The sequence below is a fragment of the Diceros bicornis genome, chromosome 10, assembly GCF_020826845.1.
Source record: "Diceros bicornis minor isolate mBicDic1 chromosome 10, mDicBic1.mat.cur, whole genome shotgun sequence".
NCBI classification, from domain to species: Eukaryota; Metazoa; Chordata; class Mammalia; order Perissodactyla; family Rhinocerotidae; genus Diceros; species Diceros bicornis.
The window spans coordinates 10,318,099-10,337,633 of NC_080749.1; positions in this window are offsets into that span (position 1 = coordinate 10,318,099).

Below are 19,535 nucleotides of genomic sequence, written 5' to 3' on the forward strand. Positions count from 1 at the left end.
GCAGGAACCAAAGCTGCAGTCCACAAGTGGAATGTCTTCTTCCTCAGGGAAAGATCAGCTTTGCTCTGAAGGCTTTTTAACTGATTTCAGTCAGGCCCACTCGGATTATATAGGATAATCTCAAAGTCAACTGCTTGTAGATGTTAATCACATCTACAAAATACTTTCACAGCAACACCTAGATTCAGGTTTGATTGAATAACTGGGACTAGAGCCTGGCAGGGTTGACACATAAAACTGATCCTCACAGCCCCAGCTCAGGAAAGGACTCTACAGCACCTTCAGGCTGTGTTCATCACATTTATTATCTCACAGTTTTTATGAAGGAATCAGGGCACAATTTATATGGAACCTCTGCTTAGGGTTGCACAAGGCTGCAATCAAGGAGTTATCTAGGGTGGGAAAAGATGTCATATGCAGCCCAATAGAAGAATCACATTATAAATTGTGTCCTTAGCACCTTATACACTTTTCAAAAACAGCTCCTGACGTGATATTGGACTCTGTTAGAGATGGAGTCCCTAACCGTGGAAAGTGACTATGTGGCCAGAACACATCATAAGATGGAACCTGTCAGATTCACCAAGAAATAAAGTTAGGAGGACCCAGCAGATTCAATCTTAAGATAGAAGTGGTACATCCAGGATCAGGCATAAGCAGGACCAGAGGGCACAAGGAAGCTTCATGAATATGCGTCCTAGAACCCCATGTTACCCATCACTATTCCACTAGCACCTCTCTCCCTCTACTCATATTTAGAGCCATATTAGGTGGGGTTGGGAGAGATTTTTAATACCAGCTATGGAGAAGAAAAATGACTGAGCTCAATTCACTAATGTAATGGGGCAGCTTCATATATGGCTAGAAGTCAAAAATGAACTGTCTAAACTATAGCCCCACTCAGGAGTGGACCTAAAGGCAGAAGTGAAGAGAAACTCTCAAAAATCTATAATAGTCATCTATTGTTGCATAACAATATTACCACAATCTAGTTGCTTTAAGCAATGCAGATTTATTATCTTACAGTTTCTATGGAAGAATCAGTGCACAGCTTACCAAGGCCTATACTTATGGTCTCACAAGGCTGTGAGCAAGGTGTTGGCTATGGCTTCAGTCTCATCTGAGGCTCACTTGGGGAAGGATCCATTTCCAAGCTTACATGGTATTGGTAGCATTCATTTCCTTGCAGAATTCTGGACTGAGGGCCTTGTTTCTTGGTGGTTGTCAACCATAGGCTGCCTTCAGTTCCTTGCTACCTGGTCTTTTCTATGGGCAGCCCATATCATGGGAACTTGTTTCTTCAAAGTCAGCAAAAGGGAGAGAGAGTTCTAGTAAAATATCATTATAATCTTATGTAACATAACCATACACATTTAATCACATACATCTCATCACCTTTGTAGTATTCTGTTGGTTAGAAGCAAGTCATGTGGTCAAGTCCTCTACAGGTTTGAATAATATTCCCCCAAAATACATGTCATTCTCAGAATCTCAGAATGCGATCTCATTTGATAATAGGGTCATTGAAGACGTAATCAATCAAGTTAAGGTCATATTGGAGTAGGATAGGTCCTTATTTTAATATTACTAGTGTTTCTATAAGAGGAGGAGAAGAAATACATAGACTCATAGGGAGAATGTTAGGTGACAATGGAGACAGAGATTAGAGTGGTGTGTTTATAAATCAAGGAATGTGAATGATTGCCAGAAACATCAGAAACTAAAAGAAAGGCCTGGAATAGATTCTTCCCTAGAGTCTTTAGAGAGAACGTGGCCTAGCTGACACCTTAATTTCAGACTTCTAGCCTCCAGAACTGTGAGAGAATAAATTTCTGTTGTTTTAAGCCACATAGTTTGTGGTCATATGCTACAGAAGCCCTTGGAAAATAATACAATCCCTCACATAAGGGGAAGGCATTATGCAATGACATGAATTCTAGGAGTTGCAAACTTAGGAGTTGAAGACCATGAGAGACTGTCTACTACAATCCATCTTCTAACCCCCAACGATGCACATCCCTCCCACACGCAAATACATTCACTTCCTGCTTATGTCTCTACGAGTCTTATTCTCTTTCAGCATCTGTTCAACTCCTAGAATCTCACCATCTATATTAGATACAGATGTGGGTGAGGTTCCTTCAGTGTAGTTACTCTTAATATGTCTATCTGTAAAACTAAAGAGACAGGTTATCTGCTCCCTCTCCACACGCAGACCCCCAAAGTGTGTGGGAAATTAAAGGTACAACAGAATCACTGGTTCATAGCGATTCTGAAATTCATCCGGGAAAATATTGAGAGTTCCTATATTAAGTTTCAAGATCTGGGAATAATTTTCTTTGGCCTTTGGCTCTGCCCTCTGGGCCCTTTTTCCTCTTCAGTCATCCTTCCTTTTTTTAAGGAAAGGTAGCACCTGTGTGCTGCTGAGTAGTTTTTTTTCTCAATCTGCTTCCTGCCAGTAGAATTTTGAGAGATTGACAGCCTTCTTTCATTTTGTACTCTCTTTGTCTCTATCAGTCCTAACTGGCATTTTTTTTTTAACTGAAATAATTTTCTCAAGTACTGTGTGGATCTTCTGTGAATTTCCTTGGATTTTAGTCCATTAGACAAAAACTACACACACAGATCTTTTGCAGATAAGCCTTTCTTTTCCTTGGGCTTCTACTAAGATTTATTAACTTTATTAATTTATTAACTCTTAAACTTATTAGACACTCTTAATTACTTTTAAACTTACTAGGATGCCTGTGACTTAAATGAGAGGTATATAAGTGTAAGGAATACCCTTAACCTCTTGAAAAGACCCTTTCTGTGAATGAATACTACATTGGCCCTTCAATATTTCTAACAAAAGATTTTAACGAAAGGTTGTATAGCAACACTCTTGGCTTCTTTATGTAGACCAGGGCTTATCTCTTATGTCATGTGCTCAGAAGTCATTTTCAATTTTAGCATCTTTTACCATTTAGAGAGGTGGGGGAGGGGCCCAATGTTAGTAAATATTCAGACTACTCATGTGCATTGGCAAACTATTTGGACGATTATTCAGGGATTTGAAGGTGAAAGATTGGAAGGTCAAGGGCAAGGAGGTCTGGGGTACAGTCATTAGATGGACACATGAAATTGAAAAATTGAAGATGTTTGTGCTATGTGTTAACACTCACTCGAAAGCCTCTACCATGCAGGAAGCACTAAACCACACAATAGGCTGAATCACTAGTTGACGTCAGCTAGCCAGTGTCATTTACTACTCCACTATTAACTCAATGAGATCATGAATGATATAACCTTAGTGGGAGAGATGGAGGCAGTGCATGAGTCCAACAGCATGGGCCTCCACTCAACAAGTGATTTAGCTACAGTTTTTGCCAAATGTCCAAAATGCCAACAACAAAGACTGACATTGAGCCCGTGATATAAAATCATCTCTCCAGGAAACCAGTCAGCAACTCGGTGACAAGTTGACTACATTGGACCCCTTTCACCTTAAAAGGTACAACAATTAATCTTGGCTAGACTTGACATATTCTGAGTATAGGTTTGCCTTACCTGACCACAGGATCTCAGTTGGCACCCCCATCTAAGGGCTTATTCATTGTTTTATCCACAACACAGGACTTCACTTAATATTGCATCAGACAAGGAGACATATTTTACTACACAAAAGGTATTGCTGTGGGCATATGACCATGGGATCCACTTATTATTCCACAAACCACCCTACCCAGAAACTGCCAGCCTGATAGAGCAATTGAAAGTCCTGTTAAAGGTGTAGCTGATGTGCCAGCTAGGAGAAGCTATCAAATGAGAAGGGGCACCATCCACCGTACACAATCCTGTATATATATACAAGATATACATCCTAAAGCAGTAACCATTATATGCTGCTGTATTACCATGGGCTATCAAGCCAAGGAGTGGAATTTAGAGGAGCTAGTTTATCATCATCTCCAGTTGCTCGCTTGGTGAACCTGTGCCTCCCCTTCCCACAAATCTGGGCTCTGTGGTTTATAGGTTCTTGTTCCTAGCTGGGGAACAATTCTACCAGAAGACATAGCTAGAGTCCTATTAAACTTCAAGTGACAGCTTGTTCTTGGTCACTTCCAACTTTTCTTGCCAAGAGACCAGCAGAGAAGGAGAGGGGTCAAAATCCTGGTAGGATAAATGACACTGATCATAGGAAGGTTGTTATATAACGAAGGCAGGGAATTCCTCAGGTGATCCAGTTGGTATCTCTTGGTACCCTCTTCCTTGATTGTGATAGTATATAGAAAAGCACAGCAGCAGAGACCCAAAAAAAGTATGGTGCCCGGGGGCTCAGGAATGTAGGTCTAGTCCCTTCACCAAGTCAAGTGCTTAGACCAACATAGGTAACAACCAAGGGTGAGGAGAAACTTTAATGAGTGATGTAAGAGAGACAAATATTATTTACATTCCTTAGACTAGCTACAGTGGCAGAGGTTCATCCCAATAACCTCACTCTTGCAATGGGGAATCTGAGTAATGCAACATGATAGCAACTGCAGTTTGAACCTGCATGCTCATAATAAATTTTAATGGTAACTCCTTCAGGATTCATGGGGACTCTTTTCCAGAAAAAAATTAACGATTTTTTTGTTTTAGAGAATTGAAGAGAGTGTGGCTATGGCTCTGCAACAGTTGACTACAAAGACCATCTGACTTAGCCTCTTATAATCTCACAACCACAAATTCACATATTCATTGTGGTTGCTAATGTTTTCTCCTACTTTTGGTAATACAATACTGTACTTCAATTGAAAACCTCCTCTTGAACTTCACTTGGTCTGTGGTGGCTATCAATTATTTTTTCCTGAACCTAACTTTGTCACCTAATTCTAGCTGCAGGGACACAATCCCCCAGGCTTGATCAATCATTCTATCACTTTCCCTTGGAACGTATAGTTCATTTTGGTGGTGTGTGATCTAAGTAGGGCCAATCAATGATCTCCTCAGGGATTCATATATGAACACTGAAAAAGAATCCCTATTTTTTCTGGCATTGTTCAACTTGGAGTATGCGCCAGTGGCCATTATTATATGTATAGCCTACATATACTATATGTAGCCTATTCTCTCTCTCTCTCTCTCACTCTTGCTCCACTCTCACTCTCTTTCTCTTCTCATCCCTGTCTCTGTATTATCCTTGGATCCAGCTCTTAGCACCACCCTTTGACTTCCTGTTTATTTAGACAAGTATATTCTCTTTTAGCTTAAGTTAACTTAATTGATTGCTTACAAATTGTGGAGGCAAAGAGAGAATGCATTAACAGTTTGGAAATAAAACTGATGCATAGAGAACTCAGAGAAATTACAGTTGGGGGACCAGGACCATCCCATACCTACCCTCCTCCATTCTTTCTCTGATGTGTAATAATTCCCACCATTAAAGAGCCATGAGAACCAGGCAGGTGGTACAAAGCAAATTAGTTTTGCCTTACCTATCTATTTCTTTCAAAGCACTCCTTGTCAGAAACCACAATGAAAATCTTTAAATCTAATGCTAGGCCTCTAGAGCTATTTCACAGGTTGAGTTTCCCAGGAAATAGCCTTTGAAGGGGAGATTTGTGTGTGAGAAATTTATTGAGGACAGCTTTCAGGTTCAAAAACTGTTGGAGAAGTAAAGGAAGCAGATTAAGCAGAGAGAGAAGCTGAAATGCAGTGTAGTCATAGCAAATATTTCAACCAGTCCTCTGGAGAATTCTTGGGCTTAGATCCTGCTTCAGAATTGTGCCAAATTGAGCAAGAAAGCCAAGCGTTTATGCTTCACATCAATCATTAGATGTGAGCTTCCCCTGAGAAGGAGACATGACCTTGGCCAAGGTAGGTTTTTCAGCTACAGACAAGTCCCAGAGAAAGAGTCCACTGGGACCAGTGAACCGTAAACACTCCCAGGAGCTGGAGGAATGAGTGTTGTATCTGAACTTACAGTTAATTTAAGTTTTTTTTTTAATTTACTGGCATAAAATTTTTTAGATAATGTAATATTTTAGTCTCTATTTTGTCATAAACCCTGTCTCCCTTTCCATTCATTATGTTCTTTTTACTTTTAAACATTTTTCTTGATGAAAAATTTCAGAGGTATGTCTAGTCTTTAGTATTTCAAAGTAACAGTGTTTGATAATTTTCTCTGTATTTCTTTAATTTCTACTCCATGAATAGACATTCTCATCTTTATTATACCATTCCCTTTGTTTTCATTGAGTTTATTTACTTTTCCTTTTTCTAACTTCTAAAAATGAACAAATAATTCATTTATTAATATATTTTATATAGTTTTATATAAGACAATATTTTCTAATGTAAATATTTAAGATGATAAATTTATTTGTTAACACTGCTCTTACAATATATTTTGGTACATGAAGTTTTAATGATGACTAAAAATTCTTTCTAAATTAGATTTGTGGATAATTTCTTTACCCTGGTGTGGTAATTTAAAACATGGCCCCAAATTCTTTGACAGGCATTCTTTCAACAAGTGGAGGCTATGTCCCCTCTCCTAGAATCTGGGAGGCTTATGACTGCTTCAAAATGTAGAGTAAGGTGGAAATGATGCTATGTGTCTTTCATGGCTAGGTCATAAAATGTCATATAGCTTTCTGTTGATTCTCTTGGGTAGTCACTCTGGGGAAAGCCAGCCACTATATAAGAAATCCAAGTACTTTGAGACCACCTTACTCTATAGAGAGGTCACTTTTGACATTCTATTTCACAGAAACAGCTGAGTTCCTAGCTGATAGACAGAAAAACTACCAGCAATGTGAGTACCACATCTTGAACATACAGCCTAGACAAGCCTTCTGATAAATATCTTCCTAGCTGACATCCAACTGCAACTGCCTAGAATAATCAAGTGAGAATTGCTCTGCTAGGCCTTGACAAATTTCTGACCTGCAAAATTATAAACAAAATAAAATGGTTGGGAGTAGCTTCCAGTGGAAAGCCTCGGCTGGGATCATCTCATTGGCAGAAGCTGGATCATTGTCTGAGCTGCAAGAGAGTCTAGGAAGACACAGGCTTGTAGGAACACAGACACTGAGTTAAGCATGTATGATGATAAGATTTAAAGTTCCTGAAGTTCTAATCCATGATGATGACATAGAAAGCTCCTGAACTTATCTCTTCCCATTAACATATCAAATCTGTAGCTATACACACAGCAATTCCCTCTGAAAGAAATCCAGAAACTATCTGAGCAACTCTTACACATTGGGCAAATGAGAAAATACCTACATCAAAATGGGTTTTGACACACCTTCAACCACTAGGAGCCACTAAGAACAAAGGCGGCAGCTTGAACAATCACAAAGGATTGAGAGACAACCGAGAGCTTGGGCCTGGCTAAACAACAAGGCTCATCTCATACACAAGACCACTCCATCAAGACTGGGAGAAGCAGCTGTTCTACCTATGCACAGAAACTAACACAGAGAGGCAAAGGAAATGAAGAAATATAGGAATATATTTCAAAGAAAAGAACAAGATAAAACTCCAGAAACAGAATAAATGAAATGAAGACAAGCGTTTTACCTGATAGAGTTTAAAATAATGGTCTTAAAGATGCTCACCAATGTCAGTAGAATGGAATTTCAACAAAAGGAGAAAAAATATAATAAAATACTAAAAAGAAATCACAGAATGGAAGGATACTCTAATGGAACTGAAAAACTTAATAGAGGGATCCAAGAGCAAACTTGATCAAGCAGAAGAAAGGATAAGCAAACTCAAGACAAGGCAGTGGGAATCATCCAATCAGAGAAGAAAAAAAGAAAGAGAGTGAAGATAGCTTAAGGGACTAATGGGACACCATTAAGCAAGCCAACATATGCATTATAGGGGTCCCAAAAGAAAAAGAAAAAGAGAAAGAGTCAAAAACTTATTAAAAGAAATTATCACTGCTAATGTCCCTATCCTGGGAAAGAAACAAACATCCAGATCCAAGAAGACCAGAGAATTCCAAATAAGTTGAATCCAAAGAGACTCACACCAAGACACATTACAATCACACATCATTTAAGAACAAGGATATGTTCTGAGAAATGCATGGTTAGGCAATCTCATCATTGTGTAAACATCATAGAGTGTACTTACACAAACCTAGATGGTATAGCCTACTACACACCTAGGCTACATGGTACTAATTTTATGAGACCATCATCATATTCATGGTCTGTCATTGTCCAAAACACCATTATGTGGTGCGTGACGGTATAAGTAAATTGTCAAAAATTAAAGACAAGGAAAAAATCTTAAAAGCAGCAAGAAGAAAACAACTTATTACATACAAGAGAACCTCCATAAGACTATCAGCAGGTTTTTCAGCAGAAGCTTTGCAGGCCAGGAAAAAGAGGCATAATATATTCAAAGTACTGGGAAAAAAACTATCAATCAAGAAAACTCTGCCTGGCAATGCTGTCCTTCAGAACTGAAGGAGAGCTAAAGAGTTTTCCAGATAAAATAAAGCTGAAGCAGTTCATCACCATTAGTCTGGCCTTACAAGCAACATTAAAAGGGCTTCTTCAAGCTGAAATAAAAGGATGTTAATTAGAAAAGGAAAACATATGATAGTGTAAATTTCACTGGTAAAGATAAATACATACTTAAATTCAGAATACTCTAATGTTGTAAGGGTGGTGGATAAGATAATAACATAAATTATTTAATCACATAAATCTAGCATGAGGTTAAGAAACAAAAGTATTAAAAATAACTATAACTACATGGGAAGGCCTGGTGGCATAGTGGTTAAGTTTACACGCTCTGCTTCAGCGGCCCAGGGCTTGCAGGTTCAGATCCCAGGCACAGACCTATGCGCCACTTATCAAGCCACACTGTGGCAGACGTCCCACATACAAAGTAGAGGAAGATAGGCACGGATGTTAGCCCAGGGCCAATCTTCCAAGACAAAAAGAGGAGGATTGGCAACAGATGTTAGCTCAGGGCTAACCTTCTTCACCAAAAAATAATAATAATAATAACTATAACTACAATAACTCGTTAATGGATACACAAGGTAAAAAGATGTACTTTGTGACATCAAAAACATAAAATGAGGGGGAAGTGTATAAATGTAGTGCTTTAGTATGCGCTTGAAGTTAAGTTGTTATCAGCTTAGAATAAACTGTTATAAATATAAAATATTTTATGTAAGCCTCATGGTAACCACAAAGCACAAACTTATAGTAGACACACAAAAGATAAAGAAAAAGGAATCTAAGCATACCACTACAGAAGATCACCAAATCACAAAGGAAGAGAGCAAGAGAAGAAAGGAAAAAAGAAATTACAAAACATTCAGAAAACAATTAACAAAATGGCAGTAGTAAGTCCATACCTAAAAATAACTACTTCAAATGTAAATGCACTAAATTCTCTAATCAAAAGACATAGAGTGGCTAAATTATTGAAAAAAAAAGACTCAGCTATGTGTTGCTTACAAGAGATTCACTTCAGCTCTAAGGATACACACACAGAAAGCAAAGAGACAGAAAAAGATATTCCATGCAAATGGAAAACAAAAGAAAACAGGGATAGCTATATTTATATCAGAAAAAATAAATTTTAAGCCAAAGGCTGTAATAAGAGAAAAAGAAGGACATTACATAATGATAAAGCAGTCAATCAAACAAAAGGATATAACATTTGTAAATATTCGTGCACCCAACAAAGGATCACCTAAATATCTAAAGCAAATATTAACAGAACTGAAGGGAGAAATATACAACAATACCATAATAGTAGGGGACTTCAATACTCCACTTTCAACAAAGGATAGATCATCCAAGCAGAAAATTGAAAAGGAAACATTGGACTTAAATGACACATTAGACCAGACATTTACAGAATATTCCATCCAAGAGCAGCAGGATACACATTCTTCTCAAGTGCACATGAAACATTCTCCGGGATAGTTCATATCATATACCACAAAACAAGTCAAAAAATTTAAGATTGAAATAATATCAAGCATCTCTCCCAACCACAATGGAAATCAGTTACAAGAAGAAAATTGGAAAATTCACAAATATTTGAAGATTAAACAATATGCTTCTGAAAAACCAATGGATCAATGAAGAAATTGAAAGAGAAATAAACATATCTTGAAACAAATGAAAAAGGAAATACAGTGTACCAAAACTTATGGGATGCACCAAAAGCAGTTCTAGGAGGGAAGTTCATAGTGACAATCATCTACATTAAGAAAACAGAAAAATCTTAAAAAAACAACCCAACTTTACACCTCAAGGAACTAGAAAAAGAAGAAAAAAAAAAGCCTAAAGTTAGTAGAAGGAAGGAAATAATAATGATCAGAGTGGAAATAAATGAAATAGAGACTAAAAAGACAATAGAAAAGATGCATGAAACTAACAGCTGGTTTTTTGAAAAGATAAACAAAAAGGACAAATTTTTAGATAAACTTACTAAAAAAAGAGAGAAAACTTAAAAAAATAAAATTAGAAATGAATAAGGATACATTACAACTGATATTACAGAAATACAAAGGATCATGAAACTACTATGGATATTATTCACCAACAAATTGGGCAACCTACAGGAAACGGATAAATTCCTAGAATTCTACCAGCTACCAAGACTGAATCATAAAGAAATAGAAAATCAAAACAGACCAAGTACCAGTAAGGTGATTGACTCAGTAATCAAAAACTTCTTAGAAAAGTCAACGACCAGATGGTTCACAGGTGAATTCTACTAACCATTTAAAGAAGAATTAATACCATTCCTTCTCAAACTCTTCCAAAAAATGAAAGAGGAGTGAACACTTCCAAACTCATTTTACTAGGTCGGGAGTAACAAAGTCAGACAAGGATGCTGCAAGAAAATAAATTACAAGCCAGTACCATGATGATGCAAAACTCTTCAACAAAATATTAGAAAACTCAATTTAACAATACGTTAAAAAAATCATACACCATGATCAAGTGGGATTTATTCCAAGGATGGCAGAATGGTTCAGCATATGCAAATCAATCAATGTGATACACCACATTAACAAAATGAAGGATAAAAATCATATAACAACCTCAATGGACACAGAAAAAGCATTTGACAAAATTCAACATCCATTTGTGACAAAAACTTGCAAGAAACTGGGTATAGAGGAAACATACCTCAACATATATGAAAAGTCCACAGCTAACATCATACTCAATGGTGAAAAGAGGAAAGCTTTCCTCTAAGAACAAAAATACAACAAGGATGCCCACTCTCACCACTTTTATTCAACATAGCACTGGAACCCTAGCCAGAGCAATTAGGCAAGCAAGAGAAATAAAAAGCATCCAAAATGGAAAGAAAGAAGTAAAACTTTCTCTATTTTTAGATGACATGATATTATATATAGAAAATCCAAAAGACACTACCAAAAAACTGTTAGAACTAATAAATGAATTCAATTAAGTTTCAGGATACAAAATGAATACACAAAAATCAATTGAGTTTCTATATACTAACAATGAACTATCAGAAAGAGAAATTAAGAAAATAATCTCATTTACAATTTTATCCAAAAAGAAAATACCTATAAATGAATTAACCAAGAAGGTGAAGATTTGTACACTGAAAACTATAAGACATTGATGAAAGAAATTGAAGAAGACACGAATGAGTGGAAAGATATTCCAAGTTCATGGGTTGGAAGAATTAATGTTTATTAAAATGTCCATATTATCCAAAGAAATCTATAGATTCAATGCAATCTCTATCAAAATTCCAATGGCATTTTTCACAGAAATAGAACAAACTATCCTAAAAATCATAGGGAGCCAAAAAAGACCCTGAATAGCCAAAGCAATCTTGAGAAAGAAGAGCAAAGCTGGAGTCATCACACTTCCTGATTTCAAACTATATTACAAGCTATAATATTGAAAACAGTATGGTATTGGCATTAAAACAGACAAGAGATCAATGAAACAGAATAGAGAGCTCAGAAACAAACTCATGCATATATAGTCAATTAATTTGGAACAAAGCAGTCAAGAATATACAATGGAGAAAGGACAGTCTCTTCGATAAATGGTGTTGGTAAATCCGGACAGCACATGTAAGAGAATGAAATGGACTCCTATCTTACACCACACAAAAATGTCAATTGAAAATGGATTAAAGACTTGAACATAAGACTTGAAACCATGAAACTCCTAGAAGAAAACATAGGAGGTAAGCTCCTTCACATCAGTCTTGGTGATGATTTTTTGGATTTGACAACAAAAGCAAAGGTAACATAAACAAAAATAAATCAATGTGATCACATCAAATTTAAAAGCTTCTGCACAGCAAAGGAAACCATCAACAAAAGGAAAAGGCAACCTACTGAATGGGAGAAAATATTTGTAAATCGTATATCTGATAAGAGGTTAATATCCAAAATATATAAAGAACTCACACAACTCACTAGCAAAAAAATCAATCTGTTTAAAAAACAGGCAGAGGAACTGAATAGACATTGTTTCAAAGAAGATACTCAAATAGCCAACAGGTACATGAAAAGGTACTCAACATCACTAACCATCAGGGGAATGCAAATCAAACCACAATGAGGTATTACCTCATACCTGTTAGAATGGCCGACATCAAAATACAAGGGATAAATGCTGGCAAGGATATGGAGAAAGGGAACCCTTGTAGACTGTTGGCGGGAGTGTAAATTAGTACAGCCACTATGGGAAACAGTATGGAGTTTCCTTAAAAAACTAAAAAAGAATTACCATATGGTCCAGCAATCCTACTTCTGGGTATATATCCAAAGGAAATGAAAACAGGATCTCGAAGAGATATCTGCACCCCCATGTTCATTGCAGCATTATTCATAATAGCCAAGATTAGGAAACAACCTAAGTGTCCATCAACGGTTGAACATATAAAGAAGATGTGGTACATATATACAATGGAATATTTTTCAGCCATGAGAAAGAAGAAAATCCTGCCATTTGTGACAACATGGATGGAACTTGAGGGCATTATGCTACGTGAAATAAGCCAGACAGAAAAAAGAAAAATACTGCATGATATCACTTATATGTGGAATCTAAAAAAAAAAAAAAAGTCCAACTCATAGAAACATAGAGTAGAAAAGTGGTTACCAGGGCCTAGAGGGTGAGGGAGAATAGGGAAATGCTGGTAAAAGGGTACAAACTTTCAGCAATAAGATGAATAAAGTGAAGATCTAATGTAAAACATGGTGACTATAGTTGATAACACTGTATTGTATAATTGAAATTAGCTAGGAGAGTAGAACTTAAACATTCTCAAAAAAAAAGAATAATGTGGTGATGAGGATATTAATTAACTAGATTGAGGGAATCCCTTCACAATGCATATACAGATCAAATCACCACAATGTATAGTTTAAATATCCTACAATTTTATTTGTCAATTGTACCTCAATAAAGCTGAAATTAAAAGGTAATTGATTAATTAAATAAAATGGTTGTTGTAAGCAACTAAGTTTTGTGGTAATTTGTTACCCAAGAATAGGAGAGGAACAGAATTTGGTACCAGAAATAAGGTTATGGTATTATTAAAGCCTAAAACATGTCGTGTTGGCTTTAGGATTGAGTGTTGAGCAAAAGCTGGAAGGGCCTTGAGGAGATTTTTGGTGGAAACATAATGAGACTCAAGGAGGTTGTTGGTGAAGGCTTAAGGGAAAATGGCATTGAAAGCTAAGTAGTCGCTTGATGCTGCATTACCACGCTGGAGAGCCTCTGGGACTCTGGTTGACAGCATCTGCTGAACTCCCCGACGACAGCCAGCATCAACTTCTAAATATATGTGTAAGCCATCATGGAATACTCAAGAATGCTGTCTGATGCAACTTATATATAGGAAAGTTTTTGAATTTGAAGTTTTCTTTTGGTAACCAGCCATTTTTCTATTTAGATTTCGTATCTTGGATTTTCACGCTAGAGAGCCAACATCTGAAAATACGATAATTTTTCTATTGTGTATATATTTTATTTTTCTTGTGTTGACTAGAATAACTAAAATAGCGTTAAGTAAAAGTATGTATAGTGGATGTTCTTGTCTTATTCTTAGATTAATAATAATGTAAAAGAGCTTTATTAACAATAATAATAGCTATCATTTATTATTATTATTTGCTATGTGCATAGTAATTGTGTATGGTAGTGTTTAAGAGCAAAGATTCAGAGGCCAGCTGTCTGGATTTTAATCCCATCTCTGCTTTTACTGGCTGCTTGACGTTGGGCAAGTCATTTTACCAGTCTTCAGTTTCCTCATCTACAAAATGGAGATAACAATGGTCTACTCAGCTCACTGAGAAGTTATGGGGATTAAATGAATGAGTAAAGTTAGAATCACTGAGTCAATGCGTGATCCTTAGTAAATGATATACAATGGTCTGTTACTATTAACCTTTATCAAGGGCACGCTACAGCCAGACTCTGTGCTGAGAGCTTTAATACATTGCCACATGTAATGCTTACAACCTCTCTATGAAGTGTACACTATTTTACCAATATTTTGCTTGGGGGTGGTGGTGGGGCGGGGAATCTGCAGCTCAAAAGGATTAGGCAACTTCCCTAGTTGCTCAAATGTAAATGGCAGAGCAAAGTTTTGAACTCGAGGCTATCTGACTTTCTAGTTCATGTTTTCCCCCAATGATATGGGTATGCCTCCTATTCCACACCTAATACTTTTCAAAAGCAAAGAGAAATATCATACACTGCACCTATCCTCATGGGTCTTAAAACTCCAGGAGTCAGTCAGGGCTGCCAGCAAAGTACTCAGTTTGCTGCATCACTGGAGCAGAGGCGAGAGGAGCAGGCACAAGACACTTGGCTCAGTCCAAAGTGCTAAATTTTGCATGTTAAGGAAAGCAGATGCGTTACATTTCCCTGAAGAGCAGTGAGCTGTCAGGTGCTGAGATTGCATTAGACAAAGGGCCCAGGTTATCTCCCTGCAGGGATCTGATATTTGACCTCAGTTTGCTTTATTCTGAAGTCATAATGAAAGGCTGTGATGAGGATAGCCAAAGAAATGTCTGGGCTGGAGGGTTGGTTCCCCTGAAGAAATTGCAGTGATTCAAGAGTGAACATATTTGGAGACCTCTAGAATAACTTTTACATTTTAATGGTACTTTATTTCAAACAAGCTCTGTCTTCGACCTTGACCTTCTTTATGACATTCAATTCCACATTTTCAACTGTTTCCTTGATGGCCAGATGGGTAAGAAGAATAATATTTTCTGAAACTGAAATCCAAGTAAAATGAAGTCATCAAGTTTACCTTCCCACCTAGACCTTACTATCATTGATATTGTCATTCATCTTATTGTGCGTGCTTAACACTGAAATCATTCTTGACCCTCTCCTTAAGATGATAACTAGATTCTATTGAATTTTCCTTATTTCTTCTTCCTCTTTTTTTTTTTTAACTACAGCTATCTCTTTAGTTCACACCCACATAAGCACACATTCAGATTATGACAACTTTCTAATGAAACTCCTTCCTTTCACTTCAAATCCCTCCTACTCAGTATGCAAAAATAAATCATTCAAAAATACTCTTTAGTAGGAAAGGGAAAAATAGTAACAGCACCAGACATGTCATGTGGATACCATGACCCCATCATATAATGTGACCAGAAGGGCCTGCACTCCAGTCTCATCATGAGAAAAAATACCAGACACACCCAGACTGGAAAAAATTCTGCAGGATACTTGGTCAGCACTCCTTAATACTGACAAGGTTGTGAAAAGCAAGTAAAGATTGAGAAACTGTCACAGACCAGAGGAAACTCAGGATGTATGACAATTAAATCCATGGTGATACCCTGGACTTGATCCTAGAATAGCAAGAGGACATTAACAGAAAAACTAGTAAAATCCAAATAAAGTCTTCAGGTTAGTTTGGAGTAATGCACCAATGTTGATTTCTTAGTTTTGACAAATGTACCATGTAATCAAGAATGATGATGGGGAAAACCAGGTAGGGGTATGTAGAAACTCTCTGTGCTATTTTTATAACATTTTTGTAAATCTAAAATTATTCCAAAATAAAAAGTTTATTTAAAAATGTTCTTTGCACAAAATGTTTCAACAAAGCCCCATTGTTTATTAAGTCCATGTGTATGATCTGCTGTTCACCATCAACTATTGCCTTCTTCAGTCCCCTCTGGTAGCTAGAATAATGTCCCCCTCCCCAGAGATGTCCATGGCCTAATCTCTGAAACCTGTGAATATGTCACCTTACATGGCAAAAGGGACTTTTGTGTGATTAAGGTTATGGACCTTGAGATAAGGAGATTATTCTGAATTATTTGGATGGGCCCAATCTAATCATATGAGCCCTTAAAAGCTGAAAACCTTCTCAGGCCAAAAGCAGAAGAGATGTGGTGGAAGGAGAAGTCAGAGCAATTCCAAGCAGGAGAAGGATCTGACGCACTGTTGCTGTCTCTAAAATGCGGGGCCTCACATGCAAGAGGCCTCTAGAAGCTAAAGGTAGCCCCCAGCTGACAGCTAGCAAGGAGAAAAGGAGCCCAGTCCTGTGGCTGCAAGAGATTGAATTCTGCCAATAATCTGAGTGAGCTTGGAAAGCAATTTCTCCCCAGAGCCTTTCTGTAAGAGCCCAAACCAACGGACACCTTGATTTCACCTTTGTGAAACCCAGAGCGGAGAAACCAGCCACGCCAACCTGGACTTCTGACCTATAGAATTGTGAGATAGTAAATGGGTGTTGTTTTAAGCTGCTGAATTTGTGGTAATTTGTTACAGTAGCAATTCAGAAAAGCTAATTCATCCCTCTACTCTTGTATACCAACTTTCTGCTTCCTTCAAATATGCCAAGCATGTCAAATACATTCCACAAAAATACATGGTAGTCTTCTTTTGTCTATTCTAATTCCATTTCTCTTGCCTGATGTGTCTTTTCATAAACTCAAATGATGAAGTACATTCTTTCTTTTCGATCTAACGCAAGATTTCCATTTTGTTTTTACTTTCTACCTCTCATTTGGTACACGGAATAGGTTGCCTTGTACTGTTTTTTTTCCATATTAATACATAATTTCTCCAACTAGGTTATAATTCCTTTCAGGGCTATGGTCTTGCCCTATCCATTACATTGTAAATGTATAATAATGTGTATATATATCTCCAGTCCCTTACTGAGGCATTTCAGACTCTCCGTTATCCTACCTGCCCATCTGCTTTCCAGACTTCTCATGCATCATTCTCTGACACATACCCCAAGTTTCAATCCATGCTTGGTAAATATTTGTTGTATATAAAAGATCAGTGTCCTAAGCACAGTTGTTAAATATCATGATGATGATGCTGGTGGTGGTGGTGGTGGAGGAGGTGGAGAGGGAGGAGGAACAAGAGGAGGAGGAAGAAGAAGCAAAGAATAGTGTCAGATTCTGAGATAAGAGAATAAAGGAAAACATGTTGGAGCATGGTAGACATTCCTCTAAAATAGTGGTTTTCAACTTGGTCAATTTGCCTCCCAGGAGGTATTGGCAATGTCGTGAAACATTTTAATTGCCATGGGAAAGTAGGGGAAATTGCAAATGACATCTAGTGAATAGAGGCCAGGGACACTGCTGAACATCCTACGATGCACAGGATAGCCTCCATAACAAAGAAACATTTGGCCCAAAGTGTCAACAGTGTCAGGGTTGAGAAACTCCATTCTAAAACCATGCTGCCCAGCTATGCGTAAGGCATAAGGTTCCTGTTGTACTCTGGAACATGAGCAAAAACTTGCACAACTGAATAATCCACAGCTCAGTCCTCAGGAATGCTGTAATCACCATGAACAATAGCATTTATTCTATACATATGTGGATGTCTCTGCCATGTATATGTATGCTGTCTGTCAATGTTTGAAATTAAAATACTTTCTTAAGCAATAAATTAGCATAAGATATCTATTTTAAACCAGCTAACCCTAAAGATGAGATTATGTCCACAGATGCTAAGAAAACACAAGTTCTCAGCACAGACATTATCTAATTAACAGCTAACTCTGACATCTACTTAGCACTCCGATAAGCTATTTCCATCTTTAAAGGCCAGCCCTCATTTACACAAATGTTCACCTTCAGTCCCCATAATTTTATCTTGTCAAGCTATGAAAAATTACTGAAAAGTTATTTTGCATATCTTTGGGCATTTGAGCCTGAGAGAAAACATTTAATCCAATGAAGGATCCATTCGCCAGATACCACTTCACCAGAGGGAAGGTAAAGTTTGCCAAATACTGTATTTCTTTCAAAATTTTCTAAATAAATGATTTCTCCTGAACATTCCCAGACTTCAGTGTACCACTTTTCAAGCTGCTCGAAAGCTAAGACATCTAAACAAGAAAAATTTAGTTAGGGGAAAAAAAATGTAGCTTTCAAGATCGGAAGCTGGTAAACTACTTTCACATCTGAAGTTCAATTTAATCTAAAAGGAAAACAAATCCATCAATGTCCATTCAGCTTGCTCACAAATCTGAGAGGCATTCAGTTTCCTCCAGTTGAATCTGTGTATTACATGTTATTTGGGTCTTTCTGGTCCTGAAATGCTCACTTTTAAGTTGTACCACGTAATTGAATTTTGCATTCTTTTTCTTAGTTTGCGTGTATATACGTTTTTCAAATACTCCTTAGATCTTTAAGTGCGGGTAAAATTTCTTTGAAATGGGAGAGTGATTTTTTCTTCACACAATGACATTCAGTAATATCAGGGAGTCAGGCCAGCGTTCTCGAGTGGACTGTAATGAATTTATCTCCTTCTGATTCAGTGGCCTTTCCCTTCCATTATGGGCTGCCAGAACCTCTGCTGTGGTGGAGTCCCTCATCAACGCTCAGCCATGTTCAGGGGACAATAGTCTGACAGAAATACATTTCAGGGAGAAGTAATTTTAGTGATGCTTCACACAAAGACCAACATTAATAGCCAAGCTAATTTCCATTAAAATTATAAGGCTACTTAAGAACACAGCTAGGAAACTTCCATTTGATGAAGGAATCTAGGCAAACCCTCAGGTGAGCACCAAATATTTGACTGTCCCATACTCCAGTGGGAGGAAGCAACTTCTATTTGTCAAATACTTGCACTTCCTAGGTACTGTACACTGATGGGCACTTTTAACTCCATTTTATAGATGAAGAAACTGAGATTCAGAGAGTTTTAGTAACTTCACCAAGATCACACAGATAGTAGAAGCGGGAGTTAGGATTTGGACTTGGATGTGCCATGCTCAAAGCCCTTGATTATTTCCCTCAACATGCTGGATGATAACCACTGGCAGTGCCAGCCCCAATACTTACACTAGCAACAGCACTCATACCAGCGTCAAGAAAGGTGGAGAGACAAAGGCATGATTTCTAAGTATAAGCAATCCAGGGATATGAAGTATGTTGTGCTAGTTTGTTGCTTTTGTAATTATGTTCCTCAGTGGTGCATATAGATGTGCCATGGGGCAGGGGCTCTGCCATCACTCAAGCCTGCACCAAGCCTTGGCTCTTGCCCCACCTGTGGCCAGAGTAG